The 21,008-nt window shown below is 44.0% G+C and overlaps 2 long non-coding RNA genes across 2 annotated transcripts; both read right to left on the bottom strand.

Moving 5' to 3' along the window:
- Window positions 1-378: 378 nt before the first annotated feature.
- LOC145503507 (uncharacterized) lies at window positions 379-17,289 on the bottom strand. The gene is made up of 4 exons (XR_014051520.1): window positions 15,819-17,289; window positions 4,672-7,630; window positions 1,264-3,855; window positions 379-606 (listed from the first exon to the last, which is right to left on the bottom strand). It is a non-coding gene; the product is annotated as an uncharacterized LOC145503507 (long non-coding RNA).
- A 618-nt stretch (window positions 17,290-17,907) lies between these two features.
- Window positions 17,908-20,560, bottom strand: LOC145503506 (uncharacterized). Its single transcript, XR_014051519.1, has 2 exons — window positions 20,164-20,560; window positions 17,908-19,651 (listed from the first exon to the last, which is right to left on the bottom strand). It is a non-coding gene; the product is annotated as an uncharacterized LOC145503506 (long non-coding RNA).
- Window positions 20,561-21,008: the final 448 nt, after the last annotated feature.

Raw genomic sequence — 21,008 nt, forward strand, 5'->3', positions numbered from 1 at the left:
AGGAGCCAGAAAAGGTCTCCTAAGGAAGCAGTGTGTCAATGAGGCTCAAGCCCTGGATTGACGCATGTACGGTTGAGAGTAGGTAAAAAAACCATGCTCCCACCTCCAGTAAAATCTGGTAACTCAGGGGCTTCCCTGGCAGTCCAGTGGTCAAGATGCTGTGATTCCAGGGCCGAGGGTGTGGGTTTGATCTCTGGTCAGGAAACTAAGATCCTTCATGCCACGGCCAGAAAAAAAAAATTGGGCAACTCAGAACAAAGAATAATCTCATCAATTAGGGCTGGGCAAAGCAATGCCTGCACTTGTTGTTTGAAATCCAAGTGGAATCTGGAGATTTCATTGATTTTTTTTTTGGTATGCTTTGGAATTCGAGGCCAGTTTTGAACATAAGTGTTTTATATCTAAAGAGCCTGTTTTCTTATAACCCGTCATTGAACAATGTGGCTTACAGAACAGCAGGATCAATATCACCTGGGAGCTTGTTAGAAACTGATATCTTAGGCCATGCTTGCAGCTTGGCCCTGCCAACTGAATCAGAATCTGTATTTTAGAAAGGTCATCAGTGATGCACAGTAACATTTGAAAGTCCTTTGCAAGAAGGAAAGTCTGGAAAATAGAGGAAAATGGAGAAGAACCATTTTAGTATGTTGGCCTCCCATCCCCCACCACGACCCTCCCCCACTCCTGGTGCATTGATCTCTTTCCACAGTTATCATCCAGTTTAACAGTTTTGTATTAATATCCTGCTTTCATTCAACCTCATTGTTATCGAAAGTGGAGTCCAGCTACTGGTTGCTCAAAAGCCAATAAAGAGGCCAAGTTGGTGGAAAAGAAAATTTGCTTTATTTTGGATGCTGGCAACCCGGGGGTATGGGGAGGTGGGAGGGGGAGGGTGAACCTCTGTACAAAGGCCAACTCTCCTCCCCCACTGACAAGCAAGGGGCAAGAGCTTTTACAGGTGGAGGAAGGGGGCTCCAGGCGGAAACAGCGCAGTCAGCTCTGTCATCTTTTTTTTTTAGTTGGAGGCTAATTACTTTACAGTATTGTAATGGTTTTTGCCATACATTGACATGAATCAGCCATGGGTGTACATGTGTTCCCCGTCCTGAACCCCTCTCCCACCTCCCTCCCCATCCCATCCCTCTAGGTCATCCCAGTGCAACAGCCCTGAGCACCCTGGCTCATGCATCGAACCTGGACTGGCGATCTGTTTCACATAAGATAATATACATGTTTCAATGTTATTCTCTAAGATCATCCTACCCTCAATATCATCTTGAAATTGGTCATTGGTGGTCTGATCAGTGTCATCTTGAATGCTTTAGGTACAGTTAGTCTTCAGTTCCAAGGCTGCTTGTTCCCATTTCCTTGAGGCCAGCTCTCAGAATTGTGGCAGCTTATGTCATGGATGCAATCTGGTCATCATGTGGTTAACTTCTCCCATCTGGTCAGGGTTTCAGTATCTGTAAGACAACTCACAGGACATGGCTCAGAATATTATCTATAACCCTTGAGGAGGAACTAAAGGTCCTTGACTATGTTTAAGGACTAAACTATTATTATTTTGTGCTGTTTGCTGGTTTACTTTGCTTCTGTATTTTCTTCTCTGATGAAACTTATTCTTTGGCTAAAGTTTTTCTACAGAAAAAAAGGCAGGAAGAAGATATGGGAAGGAAGGACGATAGGCTCCTGCTCCTTTTCAGCAGCAGACACCTCTTGTCATCACATCCTTTTTCATAAACAGTTCATATGGTTGCACCGTATCCATTAAGCAAATGTACTCCAGTTAAATCAATTCAATTATGTCAAGTTGGACATGTAAGTGGTTTAAATTTGTTTATAAATAATTTAACAGGAAATATATTTGTGCCTAGCAATTTACATATTTAGTTTTTTTCTGGGATTCCCAGAAAAAGATTTAAAAGTAAAACCTTTCTGTTTATAACAAGACAAATACATTTTTCATTATAAAAAGTTTTTAAAACAAGCGAACACAATTCTGTGTGATGAATTTGCATAGAAACACACACACAAGGGCATGTGTTAGAGAAACTGGTGAAATCTTCTAAGGTCTGTAGTCAGATTCATAGTTAACTTTCTGGTTTTGGTGACTGTAACTATGGTTACGATGTAAGATGTAACTGTTGGGGGAAGCTGGGTGAAGGATACACTGTATTATTTTTCCAACTTCTTGTGAATCTAATTCACAATAAAAAGTTGAAAATATGAGAGATAAAGAAACCATTAAAAAATCCCATTGCTTGAGTACAAATCCTGTTAACATTTTGGTATATTTCTCTTCAATATTCCTCTAAGCAGTGATTAAAAATAGTAATGCAAGATATCAAAGAGATAAAGGGCTTTTAAAATATTTCTGTACTGTATGTGCCTGGGCATAGCTTTGGTGAGAAACCATAATAACCAGCAAACAGTATTGGGCTCTGAGTGGCTGGTCCAAGCTGTACTGATTCCAGTGCTGAGAAGTGAACTCCACCAAGGAAAATGTACATTGTCATCAACTTGTAAGCTTTACGTCCCACAGTGCCCTTTCCTGTACTTTCTTGGCTGTCTCCATTTCCAACTCTGTCTTATCTATGCACCAACCCCAGTGTTTAACTTGATGGCTATGAGGAAACTAGGAATGCAGGTCTTGTGGACAATAACCGTAAGTGGCTTTCAGGGGGTGCACAGAGAAGGGAAAAAGAGGTCCACCTGTGAAGCACTCAGCCCCGCCTCCTGGCTGCCTTTGCACGAAGAGCGCCAAGAAAGCGACTAGGTGTTTTCAGTTAATTAATGCCCTGATTCCTAATGGACAACACTTAAATAAATGGCACTGCAGGACATGAACCCCTCTCCAATTCCACACATGTGCCCTCTCAGCCCCCAAACTCATCTCCATGGCAACCCAGGAACCTTTATTCAAACTCAGCTCGAATGGCACCTGTGATGAGATGCCAGGTCCAATGAACCTCAGGGCACAGTGATGGGCCTGCTCCATCCTCAGCACACTTGGCCTGCAACTCAGGTTCTGCCCTCTAGGCCTGCAGGGAGATGTGGAGGCATGCTCTGGCTCCAGCAGCTCTATGACCTTGGTCCAGGCCTTTAGCAACAGCGCTGTTCCTAATCCAGAAATGAGATGGGTGGACAGGGCTTCCTGCTCTTCTGCTCTAAGATTCGAGGCTGTCTCATCAGGCAGATGGGGTCAGAATCCCAGAGGCAGGATGATGATGGAGTTAGTGATGCTTTATTCTGCCAGAATTTCAGGCTGACCTTGGCAGACTGTGTTCTGTGGGGACCAGAGGAAACTGCTCTGGTCTCTTGGTCACTCATTCAGTGAGTAGGCATTCCTTCCCCAGTGGTTGGAAGTGTCTACCTTGGCTTTTCCCTGGAATAGCTGGAACATTAGGAAAACACTGTAGCCTTAGTTCCCCTGAGAAAGTGTGCTTCCCAGCAGGACTGACTCACCCATTGGGCACAGATGGCACTGTGCCTGGGCCCACGACACTTGTTGTTGTTGTTCAGTCACTCAGTCGTGTCCAACTCTTTGCAATCCCATGGACTGCAGCACGCCAGGCTTCCCTATCCTTTACTATCTCCCAGAGTTTACTCAGACTCATGTCCATTGAGTCAGTGATACCATCCAACCATCTCATCTTCTGTCATCCCCTTCACCTCCTGCCTTCAATCTTTCCCAACATCAGGGTCTTTTCCAATGAGTCAACTCTTCACGTTAAGTGGCCAAAGTATTGGAGCTTCAACATCAGTCCTTCCAATGAATATTCAGTGTTGATTTCCTTTAGGATTGACTGGTTTGATCTCCTTGCACTTCCAGGGACCTACAAACATTTTTTTCTTCTGAAATGAGAAGAAAAAATGAACTTTTCGATCATAGGAAAGCTTTTAACCTGAAACATTAGCATATTTGTCTTTATACCAACACAGTTGTAAAAATATGATTTTCAATAACTTTTATGGAGGCAAGGTCCATAAAAATCATAATGTAGCCCTGGGTGCGGGTCCCTATGGCATCAGGCATAGAAATCTTCCCAAGTGATTCTGCTGTGTAGCCAGAGTGGAAAACCAATGGCTTTATGGGAGCCCAAGTGCCCTCTACCTTTTGGTACCCCCACCTAACCGCCCCCCCCCCACACACACACCTTAGCAGACATTTCAGCTTTAGAGAAACTGAAGTTAATAAAAGGTTTTCAATTTCATGGAAAATTTGTTTCTGGAAGTCTTCATTCAAATACTTCACGATTACTGGAAACAAATAGGCCGTGAAAAGATACATTTTTAGTGTGTGGATGGAGGAAGGAGAGAGTCTAGTGGTGTCTCTGGGCATGGGGTGGGAGGGGCTGGGATGGGAGGGCTGCCAATGAGATGGACCTCAGGGCCGTCTGGACAGCCAACGTCCCTTGAACCATTTACCAGGTCATCACGGTAGGCACAGCTCCATTCACCAGTTACCAGCTGGGGCCTCCCCCATGGCCAGCTGTGCCCTGCAGGCTTAGGAATTTTGGTGACTTCCAACCCTGAATTCCAGTCAAAAAGAAAGCTACTGTCAATCATTTAAGGGGAAATGAAAGTGTTTTCTTGATCTCCACTAGCTTTGGAGGCTGCTTTTGAGAACTGCTGTTATTTCCACCATGCAGTGAAGCAGACCATTCTTACCTGATGTGCACAGGTAGAGGGGTGACCAGTGCCTTCTGTCCTCCCTGTGGGAACGAGCTCCCTGACTGCATCCCAGGCCCCATCCCAAGCACGGGACCACAGCACCACCTGTCGGCTTCCTGAGGACAACTCTGGGATCTTCTCGGGGTGTCCAGGGTGCAGACACTGACCGCTGCCCCCAAAACAAGAGGAGAAGAAAGGGAGGTGCAGACTAGCCTGATCAGCGGTCTTGGTCCTCCCTCCTGGAAAGATTACATGGTATGACTGCATCTGCCAGCATGGAAACTGTTACAGCAGAATGGGGAAAAAAGAACTTCTTTTTCCAAATGTATGGAATGAACATTAAACACTAAGATACGATTGCTAAGCATGATGTTATTCTCAAGATCTGAGGACCTCGTTAAAACAAAACAAACATGTTTTGGAGTACATCTGTTCAGAGAAGAATACATTCGAGTTCGTTAGAAGGAACCAAATGTACTAGTTTAGCCTGGAGAGATCTTACTTTCTCCAGCTCTAAAATAGTGCTCTTCATCTGATGTAGGACACCATTTTTATCATTTAAAGTGTTTGAGTATATTGCTCCATTATACATATGTGAAAGTACTCTACATAGATATCTTCTGCACGCCATAAAAAACTACAAAACCAAAATGAAAAAATGAGATAAGAGTAAATTTTCTCATCTTTCACACGGCCCAGTGAGGTATCTGGCACGTTCCCCAGGGTATACTCATCAAATGGAAGTCACAGTACAGACAAGGGGGCTGATTGGGATCAATCATTTAATCAATCATGCCTATGTAATGAAATCAGAATAAATAATCTGGACACAGCTCTGTTCGGCTTCCTGATTGGTGACCATTCATCAATGTGCCAGGAGGGTTGTTTATTATTGTTCAGTTGCTAAGTTGTGTCCGACTCTTTGCAACCCCATGGACTACAGCATGCCAGGTTTCCCATTCCTTCACTATCTCCCAGAGTTTTCTCAAACTCATGTCCATTGAGTCGGTGATGCCATCCAACCATCTCATTCTCTGTTGTCCCCTTCTCCTCCTGCCTTCAATCTTTCCCAGCATCAGGGTCTATTCCAATGAGTAGGCTTTTTGCATCAGATGGCCGAAGTATTGGAGCTTCCGTTTTAGCATCAGTCCTTCCAGTGAATATTCAGGTTTGATTTCCTTTAGGATTGACTGGTTTGATCTCCTCGCAGTCCAAGGAACTCTCAAAAATCTTCTCCAGCATGGCAATTTGAAAGCATCGGTTCATTGGTGCTCAGCCTTCTTTATGATCCAACTCTCACGTCCGTACATGACTACTGGAAAAACCATAGCTTTGACTAGACTGACCTATGTCGGCAAAGTGATGTCTCTGCTTTTTAATACGCTGTCCAGGTTTGTCAGAGATTTTCTTCCAAGGAGCAAGTGTCTTTTAACTTTGTGGCTACTGTCAGTGAAAGTGAAAAAGTGAAGTTGCTCAGTCGTGTCCAACTCTGTGGCCCCATGGACTGTAGCCCACCAGGCTCCTCCATCCAAGGAATGTTCCAGGCAAGAGTACTGGAGTGGGTTGCCATTTCCTTCTCCAGGGGATCTTCCTGACCCAAGGATTGAACCTGGGTCTCCAGCATTGAGGCAGACGCTTTTACTATCTGAGCCACCGGGGAAGCCTACTACTTTCAGTTCAGTTCAGTCGCTCAGTCGTGTCCGACTCTCTGCGACCCCATGAATTGCAGCACGCCAGGCCTCTCTGTCCATCACCAGCTCCCGGAGTCTACCCAAACCCATGTTCATCGAGTCGGTGATGCCATCCAACCATCTCATCCTCTGTCGTCCCCTTCTCCTCCCGCCCCCAATCCTACCCAGCATTAGGGTCTTTTCCAATGAGTCAACCCTTCGCATGAGGTGGCCAAAGTATTGGAGCTTCAACTTCAACATCAGACCTTCCAATGAACACCCAGGATTGATCTCTTTTAGGATGGATTGATTGGATCTCCTTGCAGTCCAAGGGACTCTCAAGATTCTTCTCCAACACCACAGTTCAAAAGCATCAATTCTGCGGTGCTCAGCTTTCTTCACCGTCCAACTCTCACATCCATACACGACCACTGGAAAAACCATAGCCGTGACTAGACGGACTTTTGTTGGCAAAGTAATGTCTCTGCTTTTAAACATGCTATCTAGGTTGGCCATAACCTTCCTTCCAAGGAGTAAGCGTCTTTTAACTTCATGGCTGCAGTCACCATCAGCAGTGATTCTGGAGCCCAAAAAAGTAAAGTCTGACACTGTTTCCACTGTTTCCCCATCTATTTCCCATGGAGTGATGGGACCAGATGCCATGATCTTAGTTTTCTGAACGTTGAGCTTTAAGCCAACTTTTTCACTCTCCTCCTTCACCTTCATCAAGAGGCTCTTTAGTTCTTCTTCACTTTCTGCCATAAGGGTGGTGTCATCCGCATATCTGAGGTTCTTGATATTTCTCCTGGCAATCTTGATTCCAGCTTGTGTTTCTTCCAGCCCAGCGTTTCTCATGATGTACTCTGCATATAAGTTAAATAAGCAGGGTGACAATATACTTTCAGTAGTGCACCTTAATTCTACAAGATTCCTTGACTGGAACCTTCTCAGGCCTCACCGCAGTGGTCTCTTCTTGTGGTCGGTCCTGATTTGTGCTCTTTATAATAATCAGGCATCGTGGGTATCGTGTTTTCCCAAATTTTGTGAGTTGTGCCAGAGAGTTATTGAACCTGAGAGGATTGCGAGTCTTTGTAGCCTGTTGGTCAGAGGCATGAGGGGCCTGGGAGCCCTGGAACTTGTGGCTGGTGTCTGAAGTGGGGAGAGTCTTCTTAAGTCTGAAGTCTGTGCTCACTCTGCCTGTTCAGTGTGAGCACTGCATTGCGGAGTCGCACACCTTCTAAACGTGGCTATCTCCATCAAACTTCCCTTAGTGGGGTACATATAAGCTATTTTGTAAAAAAAAAAACAAAAAAAAATATATATGCTATTTTAAAATATGCGTATAAGCTATTTTAAATGGATTACTTGAAAGAAAAAGATGCTCATAGTAAATTTGTCAGTGAATCCCAGGTTTCTAAAATGGAGGGCTATAGAAATTCAGCCATTGTCACATTTTAGATGAAGATGTAGACAGACCGAAATTAATGATACATGATTATATATACATATTGGGATATTAAAAATGCTAGCCAATTTAGAGTTTTAGTAAACTGGTTTGTGCATAGGAGAACAGGGTGGCAGAGGATGAGATGGTTAGATATTATCACTGACTGAATGGGCATGAATGTGAGCAAACTCCAGGAGACTGTAAAGGACAGGGCAGCCTGGCATGCTGTAGTCCATGCGGTCACAAAGTCAGACACGACTGAGCGACTGAACAAACAAAAATTATACAGGATTGGAATCCCTATGCAAAACTGACTTTTTCCAGTTTGTGTACCTATTTATTTGTTTTTATATCATTTCATCCTATTTAAAAAAAAAAAATCTAAGAGGTTATCAAGCTTAAAAATCACTCCAAAAAAGGGTGAATTCGTCATGATCCCTGATAGGATGTTATCCTTGGAGGTTTGGAAATCCTTCACTCTATATTATTAGTGCCATAGTCTGCTAGTGCGTGGTTTGATTTTCCCAGACTGGACAAGGCAGGGTACCCCTATAGAAAAGGCTAGTCTAAGAGACAGGGCCCCCCCGTTAGCCCAGGGGAGCCTGGTTTCAGGAGAGGTTTGGCCTTCTCACGGGTCCATGGCTCCCAGCTGGATGACTCCCCCCCCCGCCTCATAGGGAAGACACAGGAGGAATTCAGCCTCGGTGCCCTGTTCCTTGTGACTACAGTGCTGCCAGACCATACCCCAAGCCCACAGTTTATCTGTCTCTGTTAGCCAAGAACCATTTCACATGGAAAGGGCCCAGAGGACTGAAATGCCGAGCATCATCTGACCCACGAGGTACACTGCAGAGCTGTGGATCTGCCCTTATTTTCAGTTGTACGGCAAAGAACAAAAAGAACCTCTTCAAATGGCTGGGCAGAGTCTTTCAGCTTCATGAATAATTCGTCCATGAAACTACAGATGGGAAAGATCTATTTTGTCTCGCTTGAGTGCTTTGGAAATTGAGAATGTCTGTGTGTAGGGACTCTGAACTCTCTAGCAGAATAGGATGGCAGGGAGGCTGGTGGGGGGCAGGAATATCTCACTTCCAAGGCCCTTTACAGCAGAAAGTGCAATTTCTGTGTGCCCTCCATCACCCCTGCCCCTGGCTCTCTGCATCCTACCCTGCTGTGTCCCTATCACCAGAGGATGCTGGTCACAGGTGGGTCGTTGTAGGTGTTGAGCACCTGCCCCAGCTCTGCCTCTTCTGTGAAGAACTCCAGGTCCCTCAGGGTCAGGTTGTGCGTGTTGAGCCCGTTTCGGTGTCCTTTATCCCAGCTGCTTTATCTATCACCCGGGCAACACGTAAATCCCCACTTCTTCCTCTTGGCCTGGTGGAGCATTCCTGCAGACAGAGTGGGATCCTACCCCAGGTGGAAAACCCCTGCTTTCATAAATCACTCTCTACCCCTGAGAGGAACCCATCTGCGGCAAAGCCCTTGAGAAAGAATAATTTTCTCAAATTCAGTGGCTTATTTACTCAGAGAAATACTGATTCATGGCTGTATTTTTGTAAACATAGTACTGTAAACTTCCTTTGTTAAGAAAATTGTTTTTGTTATTATTTTTTGAGGGTCTCCTCTCTGCTGGCCACAGAGTCTGTGAAGATGAGTGCTTTGTCACCAGGCCCTCATGGTCTAATTAGGGGACCACCGTGAGCAGAGATCAGACACCTGGCAGCAGCCTTGGCTGCTGTGCCAGCCAGGTGTGCAATGGAGTGTTTCACAAAGAGCGCGTGCTCCAGCAGCCCCGGGCATCTCCGCACGTGCTGTGGGATGGGTGCTTCTTCCTTCCTTTCAGCACTCGCTCCCTCCTTTTCTCACTTTGCCCCCTCTCCTGAGAGACATTTGTTTCCCTTATTTCCGCCGATGGGTTGCCAGCACCCTAGCCCACCTGCGGACCCCACACCCACACCATCACTGCATAGCTGGGTCTGCTCACCCGCCTCCACAATAAACTTGCGGGCCAAGTCTTTGTGTCTCCTTCAGAAACGAATTCTCAGGAGTTGTGAGCTGTCACATGAGAAACCAGTCAAGCAATCCACACTATGTTAGTAAAAACCATGTGACTTCAGTGTACTATCTATCTTGCGCAAATTTACATTTTCACAGTAGGAAAAGTGTTCAACTAAAAGATGAATTTCTAGGGGTGAAATTTCAAGAAAATGTGGCGCACATCCACTCCTCTTCAAAGGTAAGGATCACTTCTATTCATCCTGGACACATCCCAGAAGGTTTTTTTTTTTTTTTACAATATCTTCTTTTTTTAAAAATTCCTCCCACAGTCCTTTTGATTATTACAATCTACTTTTACCAGAAATGTGTATGCTCAGTCGCTAAGTCATGTCTGACTCTTAGCAACCCCATGGACTTTTAACCTGCCAAGCCCCACTGTCCATGGGATTCTCTAGGCAAGAATACTGGAGTGGGTTACCATTTCCTTCTCCAGGGGATCTTCCTGACCAAGGGATGTAACTCGAGTCTCCTGTGTTGGCAGGCAGATTCTTTACCACTAAGCCATTGGGGAAGACCCTTACCAGATATAGCTGGCAGGAAAAGTCCTTTTTTTTTTTTTTTAAATCCAAGCTAGTGTCTTGGTGGTAGCTGTACCAAGAGTTTCATTACCTGTGCTCATTGCATATAAAGTGCTGTGTGAGTCTCAGTACAGAAACACACAACGAGAGACCTGCAGTCAGCTCCGACTCTCTGCAACCCCACAGACTGTAGCCCACCAGGTTCCTCTGTCCATGGGATTGCCCAGGCAAGAATACTGGAACGGATTGCCATTTCCTTCTTCAGGGGATCTTCCTGACCCAGGGACCGAACCTGCATCTCTTGCATTGGCAGGCAGGTTTTTTTTTTTTTTTTTTTACCATTTTAGCTACCTGGGAAGCCCTGAAGGGAGGCATCTCTTCCTAAAGAACCTTGCAAGTATGAGAGGAAGGCATGAGTGTTGAAGGAGGTTTTGTTGAAGACCTAGTGAAGGCTCCTAGACAAGAGAAGCGGGAAGCAGTCAGGTAAACAGGGTACAGATCAGAGGGAACCATCCTCTAAGCTGACACGGAAAGAGCAATTGATGGAGATGAGACCCATGGTTTGGCCCCTGCTGTGGCCACAGCCTGTTGGCGTGTTTGTGAGCAGCTGTGTTTTCAGTGGCCGGTGAGTTCAGGTCAGGCTGGCGCATTTACGACCTAGATCAGCAGCCTGCCGAGGAGAATGGGAACCACTCCAAGCCAATGGTAATTTATGGTCAGTGCAATCTGGAACATGCATAAAGCAACCCAGCATATCCAAGCCAAAACACTCCCGGGGGAGTTGAAATAAATCCTCCACACCTGGACACATAGGTCTTGCTCATTACAGGTTCCCTGTGGTATGTGGGTTCCAACACCTGGAAACCTTGCCTTCTGTAGTTCATACGACTAACTTCAGAGGGCAGAAGGATTCTTAAATGTCTTCATCAATCAGTGAACATACAAGAGACAGAATGAAGCACAAGGAAAGCATGGGATTTGTTCTGTTTTAAATTCTCTATTTTGAAACTTGTCCACGGTCAATTTGACTGCCTGCCTGTCGTGTGCTAAGCCCGGCTCTGGGCTCTGTGAAGGACAAGCCTGTCTATCTGTCCTCATCTCCTAGTGCACTGTGTGGATATCTGGAGCTCAGTGTTTAGACCCTACACCACCAACTAGAGTGTGAAATGTACACCACATCTATGCGCTCACTTGGCTTTTCTTTTTAATAATGCAATAATTTTTAGTGCATTTAGAGTTGTGCAACAATCATCACAATCAATTTTAGAATGTCTTCCTGCGTGTGTGCTCAGTTGTGTCTGACTCTTTGTGACCCCATGGACTGTAGCCCCCCAGGCTCCTCAGTCCATGGGATTTCTCCAGGCAAGAATACTGGTTGCCATTTCCTTCTCCATGAGATTTTCTCGACCCAGGGATCAAAACCATGTCTCCTGTGTCTCCTGCATTGGCAGGTAGACTCTTCACCACTGAGCCACTTAGGAAGCCCCCCAAAGTCTTCTTTACTCCCCCCCAAAATGCAGCCCGACTGAGAATCACTCCCTATTCCAGCCCAGTTCTCCCTTCCCCAGCCCAGGCAATCACTACATGCCTTCTCTCTTTGGATTTGCCTGTTGTGGACATTTCATACCCAGGAAATAATACCATATGTGGTCTTCTGTAACTGGTTTCTTTCACTGAGCATGTTTTCAAATTTCACCCATGCTGTAGTGCATGTCAATGCTTCACTTCTTTTTATTGCTAAATAATATTCTACTTTGTAGATGCAGGATGTTGTACTTAACCATTCATCAGTTTGAGTCATCTTCACTGTTATGATTCTGCTATGAGTATTTATGTATACATTTTTGTGTGGACGTATGTCTTCATTCCTTTAGGGTCCATCTGAGGTGGGAAAAATTTGGGCAGTAGAATTGCTGGGCCATGTGGTAATTCTATGTTCAAACTTTTGTGGAACTACCACCAAATGGCTGCACCATTTTACATTCTCGTCAACAGTGTATGAGGGTTCCCATCTCTGACGTCCTTGTCGGCGCTTGTTATAACTATCTTTTAAATTATGCCATTCTAACAAGTGTGAAGTGGTATCTTGGTGTGATTTTGAGTTGAGTTTCTCTGATGGCAAATGGTGTTGAGCATCTTTTCTTGTGCTTATTGGCCATTTCTAGAAAAGACCCTGATGCTCGGAAAGATTGAAGGCAGGAGAAGAAGGGGGCGACAGGATGAGATTGTTGGATGGCATCACCGACTCAGTGGATGTGAGTTTGAGCCAACTCGGGAAGATAGTGAAGGACAGGGCAGCCTGGTGTGTTGCAATCCAGGGGGTCGCAAGGAGTTGGACACAACTCAGCGAATAAACAACAGCAATAAATTCTTTGCAGAAATTCTTATCATGATCTTCTGGCCATTTTTAAAGTTATGTTTTTTCTATTTTTTCTTTCATATTTTCTATTATTCTCCTATTTCTGTCTTTTCACTTTTTTTCAGGGTGTTCATTGAGGCATACAAGTTTTAGAATTTGAGAAAGTCCAATTTATTTATTATTTTATCATGCATTTTTTTATGGTGTCATATCTGAGAAGGCTTTGCCTAACACAAGATCAATGTTACAATTACTGCTTTATGCAGTCCTATATTTGCCCGCATGTTTACCATTTCTGGTATTCTCTATGCATTCCTATGTATCAATCTCCTTTCATCCTGAAGGACTGTTTAAAAATTTCCTGTAGATTGGGGCTCAGCTTTTGTTTATTTGGGAATATCTTGATTTCACCTTTATTTGTGAAGAATTTCACTGCACATAGAATTCTTGGTCCGCAGCTGACCTTTGCACTTTGGATATGCAATTCCAAGGCCTTTGGCCTGCATTGTCTGAGAATACAGCTGTTAATTTTAACAATGGTTCATTATATGTTGTCTTCTTTTGCTGCTTTCAAAATTTCTCATTTTCCTTTGCCTAGAGTGGTAAGTCTGAAGATCTAGTTGGGGATTTCTATGTTTTTCCTATTTGAGGGTTATTTAGCAGCTTGAATCTACAAGTTGTTTCTAAGTAATTTCTGAAATTTTCAGCAATTATTTTTTTCTCCCTCTTCTCTCCTAGTATACTTGATTTTGCCTTACAGATTGCTAAAACTCTGTTCATTTTTTTTTCAACCTCTTTTATTCTTTTCTTCATATTGGATAGTTTCTATTAAGCAATCTTTGAATTCACTGATTCATCTTTCGGCTGTCTGAAATCTACTGCAGGGCCCATCTGGTGATTTCTTTCACTTTAAAAATATTTTCAACTTTAGGATTAATTTTTAATGTTTTCATAATTTCTACTTCATTATTGAGATTCTTTGATTCATTGTTATATTTTCCTTTAATTCTTTGAACATATTTATAAAAGGGGCTTTGAAGTCTTTGTCTGCCAAACTCCAAATCTGGGCCCATTTCAGAGTCAGCTTATATTGCCTTTTTTTTTTCCCCTGAGTATGAGTCATACTTTCCTATTTTCTTTTCAGTCTCATAAAGTTTTACACTGAAGCTGGACATTTTAGGCAATGCGTTATAACAATTCTAGAGTCTGTTCTACTTTTCTTCAGGTTGTGATTCTGCTTCCTCATCATTTGGACTGAAACCCTGGAACTGCCTCCTCTGTGATACTCAGTCGATGTCTCTACTAAGGTTATTTTTTTTTTTTTTGTCTGCCTCTCCTAAGCACAGCTCCTGTGTCTACACAGTTCTGCGGTCACTGACACTTCAGGCCTCGCGTCTGTGAGACTCACGTCCTCTCTGAAGGACCAGTGTGTGGGCTGGAGAATGCATTACAAGTTACAGCTACATCTCAGGTTTCACTTTTCATCAGGCTCACTGGAGTCTTTTCTGCCCAGAATAGTTTTCCAGTCACTCAGGGGTGTGTAGAGGCTCACCTCATACCTTCTATAGCTCTCTCATTTCTGGAATTTCCTTGTTAAATTTCTCACAGGTCTGCTGCTTGCCCTAACTGAGGTCTCTGATCTCAGGCTATTAAAGCTTCAGGCTTTCCTTTGCTAAAGAAGCCAGAGCTGGACTGGAGTCAAAGTGGTAAAAATAGATTTTATTCAGGAGCTATTGCAATGGTGAGGTGGGTGGGGGGAGGAGCCCTCGATATAGAATTGGGCTCGATTCCAAAAGCAGCAAGGACAGGCAAGGCTTTATGGGAAAGGGGTAGGTTATGGGGCTCAGTGGCTGGAAAATTACTGAGCGAGACCAGGGTGGGGGAAATTTTTGCTAAACTGACTTAACAGATTTCTTGCTGAAGACAAACCAGACTGATTAGCTATCACCCCAGACATGGTAGGGAATGAGGAGTTTGATCAGACACTGGGGGTGATCAGGTAGGGGAGGTGGGGGGTTTGTGCCAACCTGACATGGAAGGCTTCTTGCTAAAATTGGGCTCTGCAGGCCTGAGATATGGACAAGACCTGAAGATGAGGCCCCATTAGGAGAAGAGTTGGGGGAAGCTGTCTGGAGTCTCGTCAAGGGCAGTCTCTACCTTCCTCCTGCATCTCCTGCCAAGCCCTCCACTTCCCACTAGCAGTCGCAGGGGCCCCCCAAATCCCCCAGGGATTGTATATCCTGACAACAGAGTGGCTGTCTTAGAGAGTCAAAGAGCAGCCCACTCCTGGGCGACAAGACCACAGACCCTTTCTCAAAACTCTAGCGCTTTTTTCAAGAACGCTTCTAAACTTGTTGTCTGCCTTCGGTTTCTGGTACCCTGAAATGGATATTTCAGACACTTCTGTGTGACTTTACAGATGTTCTTCCCTAGAGGACCTATGGACATCTTCCTGCTCCCATAACTGGAACTCTCTCTAAAGGCTCTTGGTCGTGGTCCTTATACATCAGAGTGTTTTATGAATAATCAAGTGTGAAAGGCAGAATTCAGTGTTCTTCAGGCTCTTTGGCAGTGGAGCCCCCCTTTTTTTTTTCAGGAACACCTTGAAATATATATTTCATATTATATATTCTATGTATTATGTTATTTATATAATATGTATATATTTATATATAATTATATATATAATATGGGCTTCCAAGCTGATGCTAGTGGTAAAGAATCCTCCCGCCAATGCAAGAGACATGGGTTCCATCCCTGGGTTGGGAAATCCTCTGGAGAAGGGAATGGCAACCCACTCCAGTAGTCTTGCCTGGGAAATCCCATGCACAGAGGAGCCTTGTGGGTGGCAGTCCAGGTAGTGCGGAGTCGGACACAACTGGGCAACTGAGCACTGAACATACATATAATATGTCAAGGTCTCAGATTTTCTCAGCAAAAGACATTTTCTTCTTACAACATCTAAAGCAGCTAATACAGAAGGGATGGTACCCAAGTCTGCTTCCACACCCTACCTGATGATAACACAGAAAAGTATACTTCTCAGCATCTTATAGTCGGGTGGGGCCCCATGTCTGGCCACAGATTCATACCTAAAAGTGATGGGCAGTGGAAAGCTCATCTGTTCTTCAATCTCTTGCCTCCCGGTCGGTGGCGAGGGGCTGGGAGTGCCATGTATGAAGATAGCAGGGTTGCAAATCTGATAAAGTCTTGATCCCTCAACCTCACATTGACAACATCTGCCTTTGTACAGTAAAAGACTTTGAATGAACCAGAAATGAGCTCTGAAGTTCGAAGTCACTGAGATTTAGAGTTGTTTATATCCATGTCATGAACCTCAGTTCAGTTCAATTTAGTCACTCAGTCATGTCCGACTTTTTGCCACTCCATGGCCCACAGCACGTCAGGCCCCCCTGCCCATCACCAACTCCTGGAGTTTACCCAAACTCATGTCCATCGAGTCGGTGATGCCATCCAGCCATCTCATCCTCTGTCATCCCCCTTCTCCACCTGCCTTCAATCTTTCCCAGCATCAGGGTCTTTTCAAATGAGTCAGCTCTTTGCATCAGGTGGCCAAACTATTGGAGTTTCAGCTTCAACATCAGTCCTTCCAATGAATATTCAGGACTGATCTTCTTTAGGATGGACTAGTTGGATCTCCTTGCAGTCCAAGGGACTCTCAAGAGTCTTCTCCAACACCACAGTTTAAAAGCATCAGTTCTTCAGCACTCAGCTTTTTTTATAGTCCAACTCTCACATCTATACATGACTACTGGACAAACCAAAGCCTTGACTAGATGGACCTTTGTTGGCGACGTAATGACTCTGCTTTTAATATGCTGTCTAGGTTGGTCATAACTTCCCTTCCAAGGAGTAAGCATCTTTTAATTTCATGGCTGCAGTCACCATCTACAGTGATTTTGGAGCCCCCCAAAATGAATGAAGTCTGCTACTGTTTCCACTGTTTCTCCATCTATTTGCCATGAGGTGATGAGACCAGATGCCATGATCTTAGTTTTCTGAATGTTGAGCTTTAAGCCAACTTTTTCACTCTCCTCTTTCACTTTCATCAAGAAGCTCTTTAGTCCTTCTTCACTTTCTGCCATAAGGGTGGTGTCATCTGCATATCTGAGGTTATTGATATTTCTCCTGGCAATCTTGATTCCAGCTTGTGCTTCATCCAGCCCAGTGTTTCTCATGATGTACTCTGCATATAAGTTAAATAAACAGGGTGACAATATACAGCCTTGACGTACTCCTTTTCCAATTTGGAACCAGTCTGTCATTCCTTGTCCAGTTCTAACTGTTGCTTCCTGACCTGCACACAGATTTCTCAGGAGGCAGGTCAGGAGGTCTGGTATTCCCATCTCTTTCAGAATTTTCAAGTTTATTGTGATCCATACATTTTGGCATAGTCAATAAAGCAGAAATAGATGTTTTTCTGGAACTCTCTTGCTTTTTTGATGATCCATTGGATGTTGGCAATTTGATCTCTGGTTCCTCTGCCTTTTCTAAAACCAGCTTGAACAACTGGAAGTTCACGGTTCACATATTGCTGAAGCCTGGTTTGGAGAATTTTGAGCATTACTTTGTTAGCGTGTGAGATGAGTGCAGTTGTGCGGTAGTTTGAGCATTCTTTGGCATTGCCTTTCTTTGGGATTGGAATGAAAACTGACCTTTTCCAGTCCTGTGGCCACTGCTGAGTTTTCCAAAGTTGCTGGCATATTGAGTGAAGCACTTTCACAGCATCATCTTTGAGGATTTGAAATAGCTCAACTGGAATTCCATCACCTCCGCTAGCTTTGTTCGTAGTGATGCTTCCTAAGGTCCACTTGACTTCACATTCCTGGATGTCTGGCTCTAGGTGAGTGATCACACCATCGTGATTATCTGGGTTGTGAAGATCTTTTCTGTATAGTTCTTCTGTGTATTCTTGCCACCTCTTCTTAATATCTTCTGCTTCAGTTAGGTCCATACCATTTCTGTCCTTTATTTAGCCCACCTTTGCATGAAATGTTCCCTTGGTATCTCTAATTTTCTTGAAGTGATCTCTAGTCTTTCCCATTCTATTGTTTTCCTCTATGTCTTTGCACTGATCACTGAGGAAGGCTTTCTTATCTCTCCTTGCTATTCTTTGGAACTCTGCATTCAAATGGGTATATCTTTCCTTTTCTCCTTTCCTTTTGGCTTCTCTTCTTTTCATAACTATTTGTAAGGCCTCCTCAGACAGCCATTTTGCTTTTTTGCATTTCTTTTTCTTAGGGATGGTCTTGATCCCTGTCTCCAGTACAATGTCATGAACCTCCATCTATAGTTCATCAGGCACTCTATCAGAGATCTAGTCCCTTAAATCTATTTGTCACTTCCACTGTTTAATCGTAAGGAATTTGATGTAGGTCATGCCTGAATGGTCTAATAGTTTTCCCTACTTTCTTCAATTTAAATCTGAATTTGTCAATAAGGAGTTCATGATCTGAGCCACAGTCAGCTCCCGGTCTTGTTTTTGCTGACTGTATAGAGCTTCTCCATCTTTGGCTGCAAAGAATATAATCAATCTGATTTCGGTGTTGGCCATCTGGTGATATTCATGTGTAGAGTCTTCTCTTGTGTTGTTGGAAGAGTGTGTTTGCTATGACCCGTGCATTCTTTTGGCAAAACTCTATTAGCCTTTGCCCTGCTTCATTCTGTACTCCAAGGCCAAATTTGCCTGTTACTCCGGGTGTTTCTTGACTTTCTACTTTTGCATTCCAGTCCCCTACAATGAAAAGGACATCTTTTTTGGGTGTTAGTTCTAAAAGGTCTTGTAGGTCGTCGTAGAACCGTCCAGCTTCAGCTTCTTCAGTGTTACTGGTCAGGGCATAGACTTGGATTACAGTGATATTGAATGGCTTGCCTTGGAAACGAACAGAGATCATTCTATTGTTTTTGAGATTGCATCCAAGTACTGCATTTCGGACTCTTTTGTTGACTATGATAGCTACTCCACTTTTTCTAAGGGGTTCTTGCCCACAGTAATAGATATAATGGTCATCTGAGTTAAATTCACCCATTCCAGTCCATTTTAGTTCACGGATTCCTAAAATGTAGACGTTCACTCTTGCCATCTCCTGTTTGACCACTTCCAGTTTGCCTAGATTCATGGACCTAACAGGGTTAGTTAGGGTTAGGACCTTGCTTCTATCACCAGTCACATCCACAACTGGGTGTTGTTTTTGCTTTGGTTCTATCTCTTCATTCTTTCTGGAGTTATTTCTCCACAGATCTCCGGTAGCATATTGGGCACCTACCAACCTGGGGAGCTCATCTTTCAGTGTCTTATCTTTTTGCCTTTTCATACTGTTCATGGTGTTCTCAAGCCAAGAAGACTGAAGTGGTTTGCCATTCCCTTCTCCAGTGGACCACATTTTGTCAGAACTTTCCACCATGACCCATCCGTCTTGGGTATGGCTTAGTTTCATTGAGTTAGACAAGGCTGTAGTCCATGTGATTAGATTGGTTAGTTTCCCGTGATTGTGGTTTCAGTCTGTTTGCCCTTTGATGCCCTCTCCCAGCACCTACCGTCCTATTGGGGTTTCTCTTACCTTGGATGTGGGTATCTCTTTACAGCTGCTCCAGCAAAGTGCAGCTGCTGCTCCTTACCTTGGGTGTGGGGTATCTCCTCTTGGCCGCTTGCCGCTCTAGTGCCACGCAGCCACCGCTCGCCGCTCCTACTAGGCTAGGCTAATTTAGGTTTATAGGAAGGGCAACAGTGAAATTACCTTCTGAAGCAGCACAAAGTTTTGATGAAAGAAAATGCTATTTGCAGGAAGCCTGCACCTTCAGAAATGAGTGACTGGCAAACTTGTGTGTCATTTGGTCCAGCTCCTTGGACAATAAAGAAATATTCACGTTCCACATGCCTTTCCTGTCCTTGTTAAGATCTGACCTTTTAAATGAAAAACAATGTCTTAGACCTAATCTAAAGGACAGATATAATAAAGTGTCAATTAACTAGAGCCCATCTACCCAGAACCTTCACTTGTAAAAATATTCTCAACCCTCAAGGTGAAAACAAGAGTCTTTCATTTTAATCTTAAGTGAGCCAGCATATTTCATTAATTGTAACCCACAGCCTAAACCCTGAGCCTTGTCATTATTTGAGGTTTTACTTTGCATTCAATGCTTTTAACAATACCCAAATACTACACAGGAAGAAAATAAATGGCATGTTTCATAATGGAAAAAGAACAAACAAAACTAGAAAAATTGCTTTCAGCAGGTAAATATTTAAAGCTCTCTTATATCTAGCTTAGCTTAATTAGATACTGCAAGTTAAATTTTATCTTTAAACATTGACTATTACCCTTAAAGATACACAGCTTCATCAAACTTGTGTCCCTCCCCCTGCCTCTCCCATCCTCACCATCGCTCCCCACACCAGAAAGGAGGATGAGGTACCTGTGTGTTCCATAACTGCATTAAGGATGGAGAGATTGGAGAGCATGTTGGCTTTGTTGTAGCTCAATCGTGTCTGACTCTTTGCCGCCCCACGGACTGTAGCCCTCCAGGCTCCTCTGTCCATGGGATTTTCCAGGCAAGAATATTGGAGTGGGTTACCATTTCCTCCTCCAGGGGATCATCCCATCCCAGGGATCAATGGAAATGCAGCAGCAGCAGCATAGAAAATAGTGAGAGCCTGTGCGGTGAGGATGACAGATACACCATGAAAGTGAAACTGTCACCCTCTCCTGCTTCTCCTTTATTAACTTTGACATTTGCATGAAGATGGCATCCTGGTTTCCTGGGGCTTCATCTGCTCCTGCAGCTTCCTCCTTACCTGCGGGCTTCATCCTCTGTTGGTGACATGATAATTGGGTCTCCATGGAGCAGTTATAATGTCACAAAGAGGCAGTGCTCACTTCAGGTGATGGATTGAAATCTTCAATATTATCTTAATGCAATTTTTCCTTGTAAAGACATAACTTCACAGCACGAAATGACTGTAAACCTAGAAAGCAAACTCACAAGGAAGTGGTAAAATTGTGCATTCTGTACCCTGGGCCAAATATTACCTGGGTGCCTTAAACCCTTCTTTAACAGAACTCAGGTTAACGTCCATCTCCTCTGATGTCCACTGCAGGGGATGGTTTGCTGACCCCATGGGGATCCATCTGTTGGACTTAAATGCTGCTCCTCTTTCAATGCAAAGTGAAAAAAACTCCTTTAATAGGAAAGGGCTCAGTTGCTCAGTCATGTCCGACTCTTTGTAATCCCATGGACTGTAGCCCCACCAATCTCCTCTG

This window comes from Giraffa tippelskirchi, chromosome 4 (genome assembly GCF_054371585.1).
Source record: "Giraffa tippelskirchi isolate mGirTip1 chromosome 4, T2T-mGirTip1v1.2.pri, whole genome shotgun sequence".
Classification (NCBI taxonomy): Eukaryota; Metazoa; Chordata; class Mammalia; order Artiodactyla; family Giraffidae; genus Giraffa; species Giraffa tippelskirchi.